Source organism: Crinia signifera, chromosome 5 (genome assembly GCF_055691185.1).
Source record: "Crinia signifera chromosome 5, ASM5569118v1, whole genome shotgun sequence".
Lineage (NCBI taxonomy): Eukaryota > Metazoa > Chordata > Amphibia > Anura > Myobatrachidae > Crinia > Crinia signifera.
Genome location: NC_139221.1, coordinates 66,852,154 through 66,866,990, shown reverse-complemented (window position 1 = coordinate 66,866,990; position 14,837 = coordinate 66,852,154). Strand labels below are relative to the sequence as shown.

Genomic DNA, 14,837 nt, shown 5'->3' with positions numbered 1-14,837 from the left:
GTCGGGGCCAATGTTAATGGTCGCGACCGACGCGATGCCCGCAATTTTCCCTTTTCCGGCAAAATGGATTTCAAAGGAAATCGGGTCCATCACGGGCATCGTGTACCTTAACTTAAAGGTACACGATGCCCGCGATTGTGGCCGTGCTAGGAAACAAGTACCCTAAAAAAAAACTACTCCCTTAGCTTGGGTATGGATCATAGGATAGATAGCAACTAGGTCGACAAGCATTAGGTCGACATGACTGAAGATCAACATGACTGAAGGTCGACATAACTGAGGGTTGACATGGATTAGATCAAGAGGGTCATTAGGTCGACACAATCATTAGGTCGACATGGGGAGGGTCGACAGTCAAAAGGCAGAATTTCGACACAGTCGACTTGACACTGAACCATAGCACTGCGTCCCCTCGCATGGCTAACATGTTGCCTCACTACGCTCGGCACACTTTTATTCTCCCACCATGCCCTAGTGCAGTGGTTCCCAACCCTGGTCCTCAAGTACCCCCAACAGTGCATGTTTTCCAGGTCACCCGGCAGGTGCACTCATTATTCAAGCACATTTGAAAAGATCCACAGGTGGAGCTAATTATCTCACCTGTGATTCTGTGTGGAGACCTGCAAAACGTGTACTGTTGGGGGTACTTGAGGACCAGGGTTGAGAACCACTGCCCTAGTGGATGGTAGGGCATGAAATACTGCCAGTCGGCACATGTTGGCTCAAGAAAAGGTGAAAAAAACCATGTCGACACATGGTGTCACATGATGCATTACCCTTGAAATGATCCTGTTTTCTATTGGTCTGTTATGTATGTACACTGTGTGGGATCAGTGACTATTGGAAACAAATTCCCTGTGCATTATGTATGCTGTACATTTATATACTTGGCAATAAAGTGATACTGATTCTGATGTCGACCTTTTGACTGTCGATATTCCCCATGTATTCCCCTGTCAACCTACCCATGTCGACATTCCTGCATGTCGACCTAATGGTGTCGACCATCATGCTGTAGACCTAGTGATCATATCCCAGGAGAGAGGCCCTTGACTAACAATCAGCTGCTCTGTATTATTTTACATTATGAAAATTATAGTTGTTACGTCAGTGCTGATTGGTTGCCATGCCACTTCTCCTCTGTCTCACTGCTCCTCCCTTATCACTGCTTCATACATCTACCACACAGTTCCTTCTGATCAGGTCTGATGTATAAACTGAAAGTCATTATGAGCTGTGCAACAAAGCATCTATTCCACAGAGAAAGCTTCTATTCATAACCAATTGTTCCATGGCAACATGGTAATGTAAAGAGCTACATTACAGGTAGATTACCTGCACACACTAAAGAAGAGGATTTTTCTTACATCTTTCTTCATTTAACATTTTGTCCTGACCAATCAATAGTGCATTAAAATAAAACATTTTTTAGTCAAATGTACTTTGAGGACAATCATTTTTACAGCAGGTTTGCTGTGCAGTTGGCATAACACATTTCCCTTGGTTGTATGGCATACCACATTTTAGTATGGGGAGTGCGGATCACATGAATAAAACATTTTTCAATATGACTGGTACATATAGTGCAACAAGAAAAGCTGTACTCATTTGTTATCATAGAAAGTACCCAAATTATCTTTTAACATTTATAGATGTTCAGTCTTAACCATCTCCCGAACCATGGTTCTTTCTGTGAACGATAAAAATAGTAACTCCAATTTTGTATTAGTTTGACCATATCATCATCATTATTATTATTATCATCAATTATAACATTATGAATTTTATGGCATTTGAATCAACGGACAGTAGAGCAGCTGTTTATGGTTAATTATATGTAAGGAAGGTGGAGAGCAGATCACAGTTGCAATGGAGTGGGAGGGGCCAAGTGATAAACACGTTACCTTGGTTTACATCACTGGAAAGCAGAGAGACCTTTACTTAAAAAGCAAATTGCTGAGCAGCTGCACATCATAAATACATAAGGTACTGTAACATGCTCTGAAATGTTTTGTATGACTCTACTATAAATACAGTACATTAATGACACATAAATAATGATAATGAAATTTATTTAATATTTACAGTATATAGCTATAAAATAAACAGACACATTTTTTTTGCAGTGGGAGTATCTGTATTAACTGTATATTTAAAATGATTCAAAGAAAACAATTATGTGGATGTAATAAATTAGTCATAAATAGCCTCCTCACTAAACAAAATAACATTTATTACTATGTTTTCTTAAATCAGATTATACTTTAGTCACCTATATGGAATTGTGTTTCAATTATTTAGATTAACTTAAAGAGCTGGTGTGAGAAGATGAATTGCAATATACAATTACCATATAGATTATAATCGGCATGTACTTACAACGTTAGTACCCTATTACAGTATCTGCTAGAGAGTTATATTATTCATTGCTAAATTCTCTAGTGTGTCAGCATAATACTAAGGGGGTATTTAAGTTTGGAGAGTGATAACATTTTGAGAGATAAAGAGCCAACCAATCAGCTCCTGTCCTTTTTCAAAACGCAGCCTGTAAAATGTAGGGTAGGAGCTGATTGGCTGGTACTTTCACAAATTTTTTTCTTTCCCAAAATTTTGATAACTACCTCCCTAAATCAACAAATATGGCTATAATTTTGGTACTGCCAGGAATGGTGTTACTTAGCTACTGTATGTCATACAAAGCTGCCCTAGGTTAACTCTTGTAACTGAAGGCTGCCATTGATGATGGGAAGAGTCAGAGGAATAGTTCACATATTCAATATAACTTGATTCTATCTGCAAGCCTCTCATGATATGTACAGTAAATAAGTCAGTCTGAATTCTAGTATTGTGATGTATTTAATGCATGACATCAAAAGAAGTCAAAGTTGTGCAGGGCCGGCGCCACCACTAGGCAGTCCTAGGCATTTGTTTATGGAGGGCACCAGTGTGCAGCAAGGACTGGAGCAGAGAGGTGAGTCGCACTGACGGCCTCCGATACCCCCCCTGCCGGGAAATGCCCCTCCCAGGTGGGGGGGACGACACTCCGGTGCTCAGCCGCCCCCTGGCCACTGTACAGGGGGGGGGGGGGATGCTGGCAGGCCACCGTGGCGTTCCGGGCGGGGGGGGGGGTGTACTTGGCAGGGGGTGTAAGGTGATGCCCGGTGTGATGCGGTGGCAGGCCGTCACGTCATTTCCCAGCAGGGGTGGTTTCGGAAGACGCCGGTGCCACTCACCTCTCTGCTCCAGTACCTGAAGTTGTGTTTCTGTTTTGAGAGCACCATTCAATTATAATGGATGGGGGAATAGGGAAATATGATTCAAATTGAATAAAGTCAGTGATGCATTATTTACACCTCCGGTGCCATAACCGATCCATGAGATCAACCAACAGTTCCTGTTTTCTAGGCCACCTATAGATCTGTAGAATGTATCAGTTGGGAATGAATGCAGCTCATGTTTGAAAATGTGACAGTTAGTAATGACTAAACAAGTGCACAAGATAGGTGGTCTGGTAAGACGTGAACTGTTATGGTGTGTACACACGGGTACAACCTGCATGAGATTTTGACTATATAGTCAAAATCTCATTGGGATCACATGCAGATCGCATGGGTTTTTAACCCTTTCAATCCTGATGCAATCCCGATGCACGTTTACGTATCGCAAGCAGAAAGTCTTGGCTGCATTGGCTATATAGTGCAGTACTGTGTATAGGCAAAGTTGTATGCAGATGGTATGCATGCCGTGCGATGCGATGTGACCTGATCGCTTCGGGATCGCATTGCTCGGTATTCACACCGTGTGTAAATACCAGAAGTGGCTCGCGAGGACCGTTTCGGCCACCCAGATTTACAGCATTAACCTGGATAATCAATTGTTATTTTGAATACTTTTACAACTTCATCACTTAGTATTGCGTGTGTTGGTCAGACTGTCTCCTTAGCATTCGGTTAGCCACTCAAAGTATTTCTTAATTAGAAAGATGAATTCTTCGAACAAAGAAATATAAGAATGTTCCATTCTTCCTCTATAAGACCACATTCATTTTGTGCCCTTTAGCTCATAAAAGCTGGGACATATGCTTATGTTTGAGCATATTTATCAATGGTTGTTGTTGTTGTTTTTTTTTTATTATTCTAATACAGGTTGAGTATCCCTTATCCAAAATGCACGGGACCAGGAGAATTTTGGATAACGGATTATTCCGTATTTTGGAATATTTTAATATTTCAATGATGTATTTTGAAGTATCTTGCATTTATGCTGTATAAACACATAATTTACACACAAATATATTTTATTACCACATAAAATACACACAAATATATTTTAATTGTTCAAAAAACAAGGTTTCAAAACGTGAAACAAAATGTGTGTACTATCTCAGCACTGAATTTGAATGCCAAGCAATCATTGTCTTGCACATATATAGTGCCAGTTACATATCATGTCCCCAGTGATGCTGTTACAAATGTCCCCAGTGAGTTTTTAGCAAAAAAATAATTTTTTTTCACTTTCTGGAATGTCCGTATTTCGGAATAATTCGGATAACGGATATTCGGATACGGGATACTCGACCTGTATGAGATAGAGTTGTTTCTGCTTGTCTAGAAAGGTTTTTGCAGTTTTCTTGATGCCCTAATAGTGATCTTGCAAGCAATATAAATGTTGTAAAACATGAATGAGACTTTGGATTTCTCCTCTCTGTGAGAAGCCTGGAGAGGAGACACTGCTGTGCACTGCAGGAGCGGAGATGGACTTTGACATCATCAAGCCCCACCCCATTCACGCAAAATGCCCAATCAGTGGGTCAACAGGAAGGGGCAGACAAAAAATGACATGAAATTAGCAATTCAGATAATTTATCCCCACCCTCTCCTTGGCCCCAGCAAGAAAAACAGGAGTCTACCAGAAGGGTAAAGACATTGATGGAAAGCTGACCACAGGTTATAAAATGCTACTGTGCTGTGTTGCTGCTGCTATAGACAGAACAGGGGTGAGAAGCACAGGAAAGAGCTGCAGTTGCTGGTTGCAGATAGTTGCAACAAGACTCCTGGTCCAGCATGTAACACTCTAACAGTGGGCCAACTTCAGACCTGAGCAAAAAGCATCTTTTTTCTCAAATGGACAAAACCTGTATCATGTTAGATTTGGGTAAGTTATATTGTTTCTGTGCAGTGTAAATACTGTCTGGTTTATTTTTACACTGCAATTGAGATTTCAGTTTGAACACACCCCACCCAAATATATCTCCCTCTGCCAGTGGTGGTTTTTACCTATGGGCTGCAGGGTTCCAGCCATGTAAAATTGGCCACTGTGTGAAACCAGATGAAGCCTGTGAGACTGCACTGGTTTCACTGTGACTGGCAGCGACTTCCTATTGTATGCTCAACCTGCCAGTCACCCAAGGCAGGTGTTCCCTACCTCCAGAATGACTCTGTGGGCTGCTGTGGGGGAGAGTCCATAAAAATGGGTTTTGTGCATGCGTGGTACCGAGGACGATACTGCGTCTGACCCAGGACCGTGAATATGTTAATATGGACTGCTGCCAAAACAGCTTACAAACTGCAATGGGGGTTGTGGAGGGGGGGGGGGGGGGGCTGGCATCATGACAGCCCCCTCCTCCACAGAGGTAAGAGCCGCCACTGCTCTCCACACATGTTACATTTGCCCCACCTGCAGTGAACATGGTTTTGCCCATTTTGAGAAAAAAATGTGCTTCGCAAGTAGGCCTAGTGTACAGACCAAGAATCGAACTTGTTACCTGGGACCAAGGAGGTCATTCTGGTTGGCTGGTAAAGCAGCGGTAGGTATTATGCTGCTTTGCAAGCTATGTAACGCCATCCACTGGGCATGAATGCCTGCGCTCCCAGTACACTTTGAATGTCTTTCTGAAAAGAAAACCCATGGCGAAGAGCATGTAACCACTAGCAATGAGCAAAAAACACCTGGCAACAAGCATGTAACCCCTGGCAAAGAGCATAAAACACCTAGCAATGAGCATAATGAGAATGTAACCCCATGGCAACAAGGATTGAGCATGTAGTTAAAAAATAATAGTTACTGTAAGGGAGGTGCCAGAAACAATTTTGGCAACGGAGACATCATTTCTACTTACACCCCTGCCCGGACTGTAGTAATAATTAGCAGCAAGCTGTAATGCTGTGGCTGTGTGTGGTCTCCTTTCACAAAGATGATGGTAAGCCTAAGGCACAATGATGTTGTGAAAATGATTAATGTACCATGAATGGTGCTCTGTATTCCCCAACCAGTTTCACTGCAAACAGCAGCTTTTTAAAGAGGCAGACATCCCAATGGGTACAGGAAATATCTGTCCTGAATCACATGCAAGATTTGGGAATTAACCTGGATTATTAATCCCTTCAATGGCAATCCCAGAAATTTTCCGGTCTATGCTTCAGTGGTAACTGTCATTCCCGAAAAAAAATTCTGGTATTGCCGCTGTCTCCCCCTCCTTGGCGCTGGGCAGTGCTGCTGTGCTGAGCTAGTGATGAGTTCATCTTCAACCGCTGCCCGGCTCCAGCTGCCTGGCCTCGGCTCATTCCTCCTGGCTGTGTGCGGCGTGAACTTACTAACGTCACGTCGCACACAGCCGGGATGCTGGGGGCAGGGCCGTGCAGCTGCTGATATAGTGCATGGGAGCGATCTCCAAAAAAAACCTGCTCTCTGGGGAGCACTCTGTAAAAAAAAATACCAGTGAAGGGGTTAAGTGGCAGAGGGCTCAATTAACCCATACTATTCAGTGGTCTCACTAAAATGGTGGGTTTAAAGGGTATGTGGCCTCATGGGAAAGTGGTGTGACCTTTTGGATATGGGGCATGGCCTTGCACCCTGGACTTATACCCCCTGTTCGTCACTCCAGGGATCCCAAAGTTTTGGGGGCTTCTGTCACTGAAGAGGAGTCAGCACTTTGCTGTCACCCTTCAGGAAGAAACACCCAGATGCGGCCCACACCCATTGTACCCCTGTTGTGGCACCACTGATACCAATATAAAAAAGAAGAGGCATAGCCAGAACTCATTGGGCTCCATAGCACCATTTTAAAAGAAATCCTGTTTCACTGCCTCAAGATAGATACCACAGCAGTTATTAATTTTATGCTGTACATTAGTACCCTTGTTTATTTTAGGAACCATAGTAGTGCCCTAGTTTTTATTATGGACCATAGTCGTGCCCTAGTTCATATTATGTTACATTGTAGAGCTGTTAGCACATAATGGGGCAGATGTATTAACCCTTAACAAGAGATAAATGCAAGGGTGATAAAGAGAGATAAACATCCAGCCAATCACCTGCTAACTGCCATGTTACAGGCTGTGTTTGAAAAAAAGTCAGTTAGCAGGTGATTGGCTGGACGTTTATCTCTCTTTATCACCCTTGCATTTATCTCTTGTTAAGGCTTAATACATCTGCCCCATAATGCCACATTACAGTACCTCATTAATATTATGTCACACTATAGTTCCTCCACTTCATAGTGTGCCAAAATACAGTGCTCGAGTACATAGTATCTAACATTATAAAAGGCCCTCCTGTTCAGTTTATGCCACTTTACAATGAACAAGTGACAAGGGATACATAACAAACAGTAGAGCCCCATATATATATGGACTTAATAATAATTTTTACAGTATTAAGTTCTCAATGTTTCTGACAGATCTCAGGAAGAGCGTCACTGTGTGGGAGATTGCCAGCAAGGCTCATTGCGAGTCTGAACATTTCATTTGTTTAATGACGTAGGAGTCTTAATTACAATTCAATTACATTGCCACACATGCTAAACAGCAAATACCACAGACAAGAAACACAGTATATAACACTATGATGTGGTCTCTTATTTATTTATTTGTTTCTTGCTTGTTGTTCTCCATATCTGAAGATCTTAATTATACTTGTACCTTGGCTCTAATTCAAGGTTTTAGGACACCACATGTTGCCCACTGTATTTCTTTCATTACATATTTAGTAATATTAACTTTGTATGACTCTTGACTATTCCTCTGTAGTGTAGCATTATATATATATATATATATATATATATATATACACACACACACACAAATGACCGCACTCTCACCCAAGGAGAACAACAGTGGGGTGCCCAACCAAAAATGCAGGCCAAAAAGGGTTGCACTCAAAAGTAGTCCAAGTATCTGCACGCAAGGTGCAGAAAGGAGAGCACTCTCCAGTCACAAATCAAATATTGTGAAATCCAAATACGTCGATAATAATGAAATAAAGAGACATCATAGTCCAAGAGAGATAAAGGTGATATATTGTATGACAGCCCAGACGTTTCGGTCCAAATCATGGACCATTATCAAGGAGCCTAAGGCACACAGAAAACATAAGTCATAAACACACTTTCAGTATGACAGAATGTGCATAAATACAACAGGGTAACAATAAATGCTTACATAGCCATCTGAGCATACAGGTAGTCAGCGTTGAAGTAGTCTCTGCCAAGTAGGTCAGGACAAAGTCAGCTACCCATGGTGTGCAGTCCGGGTCCCGCTATATATACCACTCAGGAAGGGGTTAAGGTGCACAGCGATCGCGCCATAATAGCCTGCGTGTCAGGCTGCTGGAGCGCACGCTGACTTCCGGGAATGCCGGAAGTTGCGCGGTCAGTGGACCGCAAGTGGAACGCACAGCTTCCGGGATGCCTGGAGCTGTGTGTCACACTAAGGAGTATTAAAGTAATTGAGTGGATCTGCGCTAAATAAAGAAGATAAATAAGCCATCTATATTAATATCGTTAAGGTATACGTGGTATCCATCAATCTAGTGTAACTATAATGAAATTAAGGTGCGCATACTTAGGTAAATAGCGGTGGCCGGTGCCAGAAGCAGGGGAGTGGTAAACGGGGGAGAGATAAAATATGGGAGTAAATGGGTCATTGTAAACCAATGGTTATCTATTAGGTGAGGTAACGGAGGCATGAAGAACGCTTAAGAGCATTGCATATGGGGGAGATGATCCGGGCGTGCTAAAAGGGAGAGAGATAAATTAAATAAATGGGCGGATGAAGAGAAGGGGGGTTATAATGGGGCTGATGCCCAAGATAATGGGACATATATTGACGTAGGTCAGTCAGTCAGCTAAAGTCAAGGGAGGAGTATATCAAAAGAGATTAAGGTATTGATATGAAAATTAGAACACAAATAACTATACAGTTAGGGGGGTCATAACAATATGAATACATGAAAACCTATAGGGAAAGGAGAAATGATGTAATACATTGGGAGAGAAATGACATAATACAGTAAATCAATCACAATAGTGTAGCAAGTGAATTGATGCAATTAACGACAGTAAGATTATAGCTTGTAGGTGATAATAAGACACAGTGGGTAATTTTTTTAGGAGGGGTGTAAGGTAAGAGGGGGACATAAGTATAACATCAAAAACAAATACTGATAATATGGAGTTAAGAATGTCTGAGAAAGATGGACAAAGGATTGTTCTCGTTGAGACCCCTGGGTGCGATAGTATCCAGCCTATGGATCCAACGACTTTCGAGTTTTCTTAGTCTGAGTCCCCTGTCACCCCCACAAGGTGACGGTGGTACCCAGTCAATGAGTCGGCACCGTAGATTAGAGTTCTGATGTCCTGCTGCAAGGAAGTGGCGGGGTATGGGCAAGTCTGCTTTCTTGGTCTCAAGTGCAGCTCGGATGGAGTTCCTGTGGTTTGCCATCCTTTCCCGGAACTTTCTAGTAGTCATTCCTACATATGCCAGTCCACATGGGCAGTTCAGGAGGTAGATAATGTGGTCCATTTGGCAATGGAGGCGGTATTTGATCTTAATCGGTTTACCCGAATGCGGGTGTGGAAAAGTGGGGCCCGGGGTCATGCTGCTGCAAGTCGTGCATCCAATGCATCGAAAACAGCCGGGGCGTTTAGAGTGGAGCCATGTGATGTTACTATCTGATGAAGGGCTCATCATTGGGCGCATGAGTAATTGTTTCAGGTTGGGTCCTCTCTTATGAGCGATCATTGGGGGATCAAACTGCTGTAGTTTCAGAGTCTTATCGGAGGCGATAATAGGCCAGTGCTTTCTTAGACTCTTCTGGACCTTGGAGGATACGTGGTCATATTGGTTTACAAAGACCATCCGTGGTGGACCTTTAGGAGTGGCCGATGTGTTTGGCCGTGGTGGCAGCATATTGGTTCTGGCCTTTGCAAGGCAGCGGTTCAATGTGGTGGATGAGTACCCTCGTTGGGAGAATCGATCGGTCATCTCTTGGAGTTGGACTTCCATCGTGGCTTGATTTGAGTTGCAGATGTTCCTTTAAGGCCGGAGGGTGTTGGCTGGTTGTGGATAGTAATGTATTACGGTCGGTCGGTTTCCTAAACAGGCTGGTATGGAGAATGCCTTCCTTGATGGAAATGTTGATGTCCAGAAAATTTATGGATTGGTGATCAGTAAGATGAGTAAATTTGATGGGGCAGTTGAGTGCATTCAGGGATTGTACCATCTGGTTAAATGCTTCTGCTGTATCGCACCAAATCAAGAACACATCATCAATAAAGCGTTTGTAGAAGAGGATCTGGTGGCCATACTGTGGCATGATGTGAGTTTCCTCGTAGTCGGACATGTACAGGCAGGCATACGACGGGGCCAAATTGGAACCCATCGCAGTCCCTGACACCTGTATGTAGTATTTCTTCTGGTAGAGAAAGTGATTACATTTGAGAATTACCTCTGCCAGATCAACCAGGAAGTTTGGTAGGGGGTTCAGGTGCCAGTCTGGCATCCAGCTTGGTTCTCAGTACTCGTAGGCCGTCTGTATGTGGAATCACTGTGTACAGAGAACACACATCCATGGTTGCTAGTAGTATCGGGTTGGATGGGATGTTGATGGTTTTCAATTTTCCAATGAAGTCCGTGGTGTCTCGGACATACGTAGTGCCTGAGGTGACCAATGGTTGCAAAAAGCTGTCCACAAAAATGGCTAGTGGTTGTAGTAAGGAGAATCTGGCAGAAATAATGGGTCTGCCTGGTGGGTGAGAGTGGGACTTGTGAATCTTGGGTAGGGTGTATATGATGGGACAAACTGGAAAATCTACTGTCAGGTATTCATGGGTCTCCTTAGTGATCCACTGTGTCAGGCCATCGAGGAGGAGTTTGTCAATTCTCTTTTTGAATACTGGGATCGGGTTTTGTATCTCAGTGTGGTAATCAGACCAGGGCGGTGGTGGTACAAAACTGGTCTGATTACCACACTGAGATACAGCGCCAACTGGCTGACAGTAATACCTATCAATCAGTACCACAAAACCTTTGTCACTATATTCCTTATATCCTTGGCACAATTGTTATATTTGCTAATAAATGCAAATTCTCTGTCTTGGTTTTCTTTTTTTAGTGGTGTATTAGTTTTGGGTATTAATAGTTCTTTACGGTCCGCACCAATTGTTCACTAGTTGGCTAATTCTGTTGATATAGATCCCGATATGAATTATACCCCATTTCCGGGTCATGTGACCCCTAGACACAGATGTCCGCAATTATTTACCCTTTTTTTAAATAAGGTTTTTATACGTATTCTAAATATATTTGTTTAAGGATTGCCTCCTGACCAAATACAATACTTAGAAAGTTTATTCTATACACGGTTCTCTAGGTAAAAAATGTGTTTTTTTCATTATGTAATGAGTCTGGTCCACCTGTGAATCATTAATCCAATCAGCAGCACAGGTATAAAACCTGAAACTGGCTACCCAAACATCATACTTGCTCCTGAGGAAGCCGGAAGAGGATATTCCGGGGAAACGCGTTGAGCTTACCTAAACCCTGCTGACTCCATCCCCAAAAGTGACCTGGTTCAACACCCTACAGACGCCCCTTTGTCTTATTGGATGAAAAATCATTTGGGTTTCGCTTTATCCCTAAAAATCCACACAGAGGAGGAGAAGTCGTTACAAGGGAACCTTGAGCCTTTGAAAACATAAGGCACCACAGAACCATTGACGTCACAGACTCTGGACACAAAATCTTACCAGTCGGATTGGATGGTAATATACAGTCAGCTTACAATTTCCCCCAGTACGGGACTTTATAATTTATGAGAATATTCTCGAGCGATAAATGATTCACCAGCACTCAATTTTATTTTTCATATTTATTTTTATTTTCATATTAAATGTATGTATGCATGTGTTTTATACTTTAATTAAATATACTTTTTAAGGAGAACCGTGTAATTACTGAAACAGCAAGCGCTGGCACATATTTCTTTTTTCTCGGTTTACCAATTAGGGCCTGACAAGCCCTGTGCCAGCAGCTAATTGATTGCGCAACACACAAAAGCCCATTTTTTCTATAAAAACAATCTCAGTCAGGCAGGCAGCTCCTCTGTAGGGTCCCGGGCCATCTCTCTCAGCACTGATAAGGCCACAGCTCCACACAGTGGGATCACATGGGGCATCTAGTGGCTCCTAGCTTCTCGGCCTTTTGGCTAAGATCAAGTGTAGTATCTGTTCTTATCAGTGGGTATGGACTGGCCTCTGGCAGAGAATAGAGAAAGGCTGGACTGAGTAGCTGCTCTGATGGGCGGAGGGTGTGGGACCCCTCTTTTTTGCCTGGGAGTGGTGAAAAGTCTGGCTGAGTACCTTCACCTCTGCCAGTGGTAGGAGGTGTTGTTTCCGTAAACCCACTGGTGAGGGGGGGGGGAAACAATGGGCCTAGTAGTTTGGCTCTCTTGACGGGGTTCGTAGCCCCCCAAGGATGAGACAGCGAAAGGCTCAGTCTAGTATCCATTCCCAAGGAGCGGAGAAAGGCTGGGACTGAGTAGATGGCTCCTGTTCCAGAGGTTCGTAGCCTCTAATGGGGAGACTGCGAAAGGCCCAGTTTAGTAACTTAACCTTGGGATCGGAGAAACACTGAGACTGAGTAGATTGCTCTTCCGAGGGGGTCGCAGCCCCTAAGGGAGTCAGTCGAAAAGCCCAGTGTACCCATTCCCATGCCGGGGGCTGTAAAGTGCCCTACGATGGGAGCAGAGAAACACTTGGTCGGACGCTGATCGGTCGGTTGCTTGGAGTCTGAGGCTGCACTGTGCCCCCGGGGAAACTCGGGGGTGCCGAACATGCACGGGTGATTCCAAAATCACCATGCACTAGTAAGCACTTGCACTGCGCACTTCCCTTCAGGTAGTGCTTCACATCCTTACCTCGTCCTTTTGGATGGGGTAGGACAATTTTTCACACCCCCACCCCGGCCTTCTGGCTGAGGTCTTTATTATTTATTTCTCTTCCCCTCTCACGTTCGTCACTTTTCACGTTCCTTGTTTTTTGTAGTTTTGTCACGTTTTTTTGGGTAGTGTGGTCGACCCTTTCGGGCCTTCCATTTCCCCAATGTGCCGAAGCTCTCGCCTTTTGGGGAGAGCTTCGGTCCCCTCGAGGACGACCCTGAGCCGCAAGGCAGAGGGAAGTCTACTGAGGGTCTCTCCAAACCTTCGGGTGCGGAGGACCCACCATCCCAACCCTTTTGGGGGTTGAGGAATGAGGGTCTCTCTAAGCTTCGGCAAAGAGGACCCACCGTTTCCTATTTTCCCCTCTTTGGCCTTATTATGAGAGGGGTTAGGGGAAAACATGGGGCCCTTCTCCTTCGGGAGATAGCCCATTCGATCGCACGACCCCCTATACACTGTGTTTAGGCACAGCACTGGTGGTAGGGAGCGCACACCTCGGGCTCCTGAGTTTTTTCAAACTCATCTAGTGGCTCCTTGCAGTACGGCAGAGCCTTCCTCTGCAGATCACATTCCTCTGCTCTTCCTCCCCCAACCCTCGTGCAGGACATCATTGGCGCAGGTTAGAGCATCATGTTAGCGGCGCCTCTGTCTGTCATGCTGTGTAACAGGCAGCGGCAGCCGCCAGGAGCAGCAGGGTGCAGAGCAGGAAAAGCACCTCTACTGGTCGGCGCCTACCTGCTTTGTATCCCTCGCTGAGTGGGTTGCGCCGGCCCTGCATTTACATGTGCATGAATCAGTCTGTATATTTGAGAATAACTTGCAATGTTATTAAATAATGCTCTTGCTGTATTATTACAGTATAGTTGAATAAATGGTTATTTTCAAATATTTGACCAATCTGACACTGATAAAAATAATAATAATAAAAATATTCAGCGCCTCTGATCGTGCCGCATTGTAAGTTTTAACTCTTGTATTCCACTTGTGTGTATTTCAGTAATGTGTAACAGTCCTTCCAGTTCCCCTGTGGGTAATAATATAACACTTGATTTTTCATCATACCTAGGGTGCTCATTTGACCTTAATCCAGCTTCAGATTAAATGTGCATTTTAAACAACAATGCTTTCAGAAATGGATAATGATTATTATGTTACACTTTAGCTATAGATAAAGTAATAATCTAGAAACTCCTCCAATTTTAGGGCCAAATGTAAAAGAGGGGCAGATGTATGAAGCAGTGATGAGGGAGGAGAAGTGATAAAGTGCCTGGTACTTTATCACCGACCAATCAGCTTCTGACTGTTAAGTTAAAGGCTAGGTTAAAAAAGGAACAATTAGGAACTGATTGGCCTGTGATAAAGTACCAGGCACTTTATCACTTCTCCTCCCTTATCACTGCTTCATACATCTACCCCCATAGTGAATGTCAGAAAGTGAGAGATTTTGGGGTTCAGATGTATCAAGCTTAAAAAAACTGATAAAATAGAGAGTGAAAAACAACCAGCCAACTCTTCTTCCCTCTAAAGAGGGACAGTGTGCGCGCCACGTGGGAGGGACGCAGAACGTCCCAAAAAACTGGGACGTTCCCAGGATAAGCGGGACAGTATGGGCTAAAGCATTT

The 14,837-nt window shown here is 43.6% G+C and overlaps 1 pseudogene; it reads left to right on the top strand.

Annotated features, from left to right (window-relative positions):
• Window positions 1–12,463: 12,463 nt before the first annotated feature.
• LOC146006086 (U2 spliceosomal RNA) lies at window positions 12,464–12,670 on the top strand (annotated as a pseudogene).
• The last annotated feature ends 2,167 nt before the right edge of the window (window positions 12,671–14,837 follow it).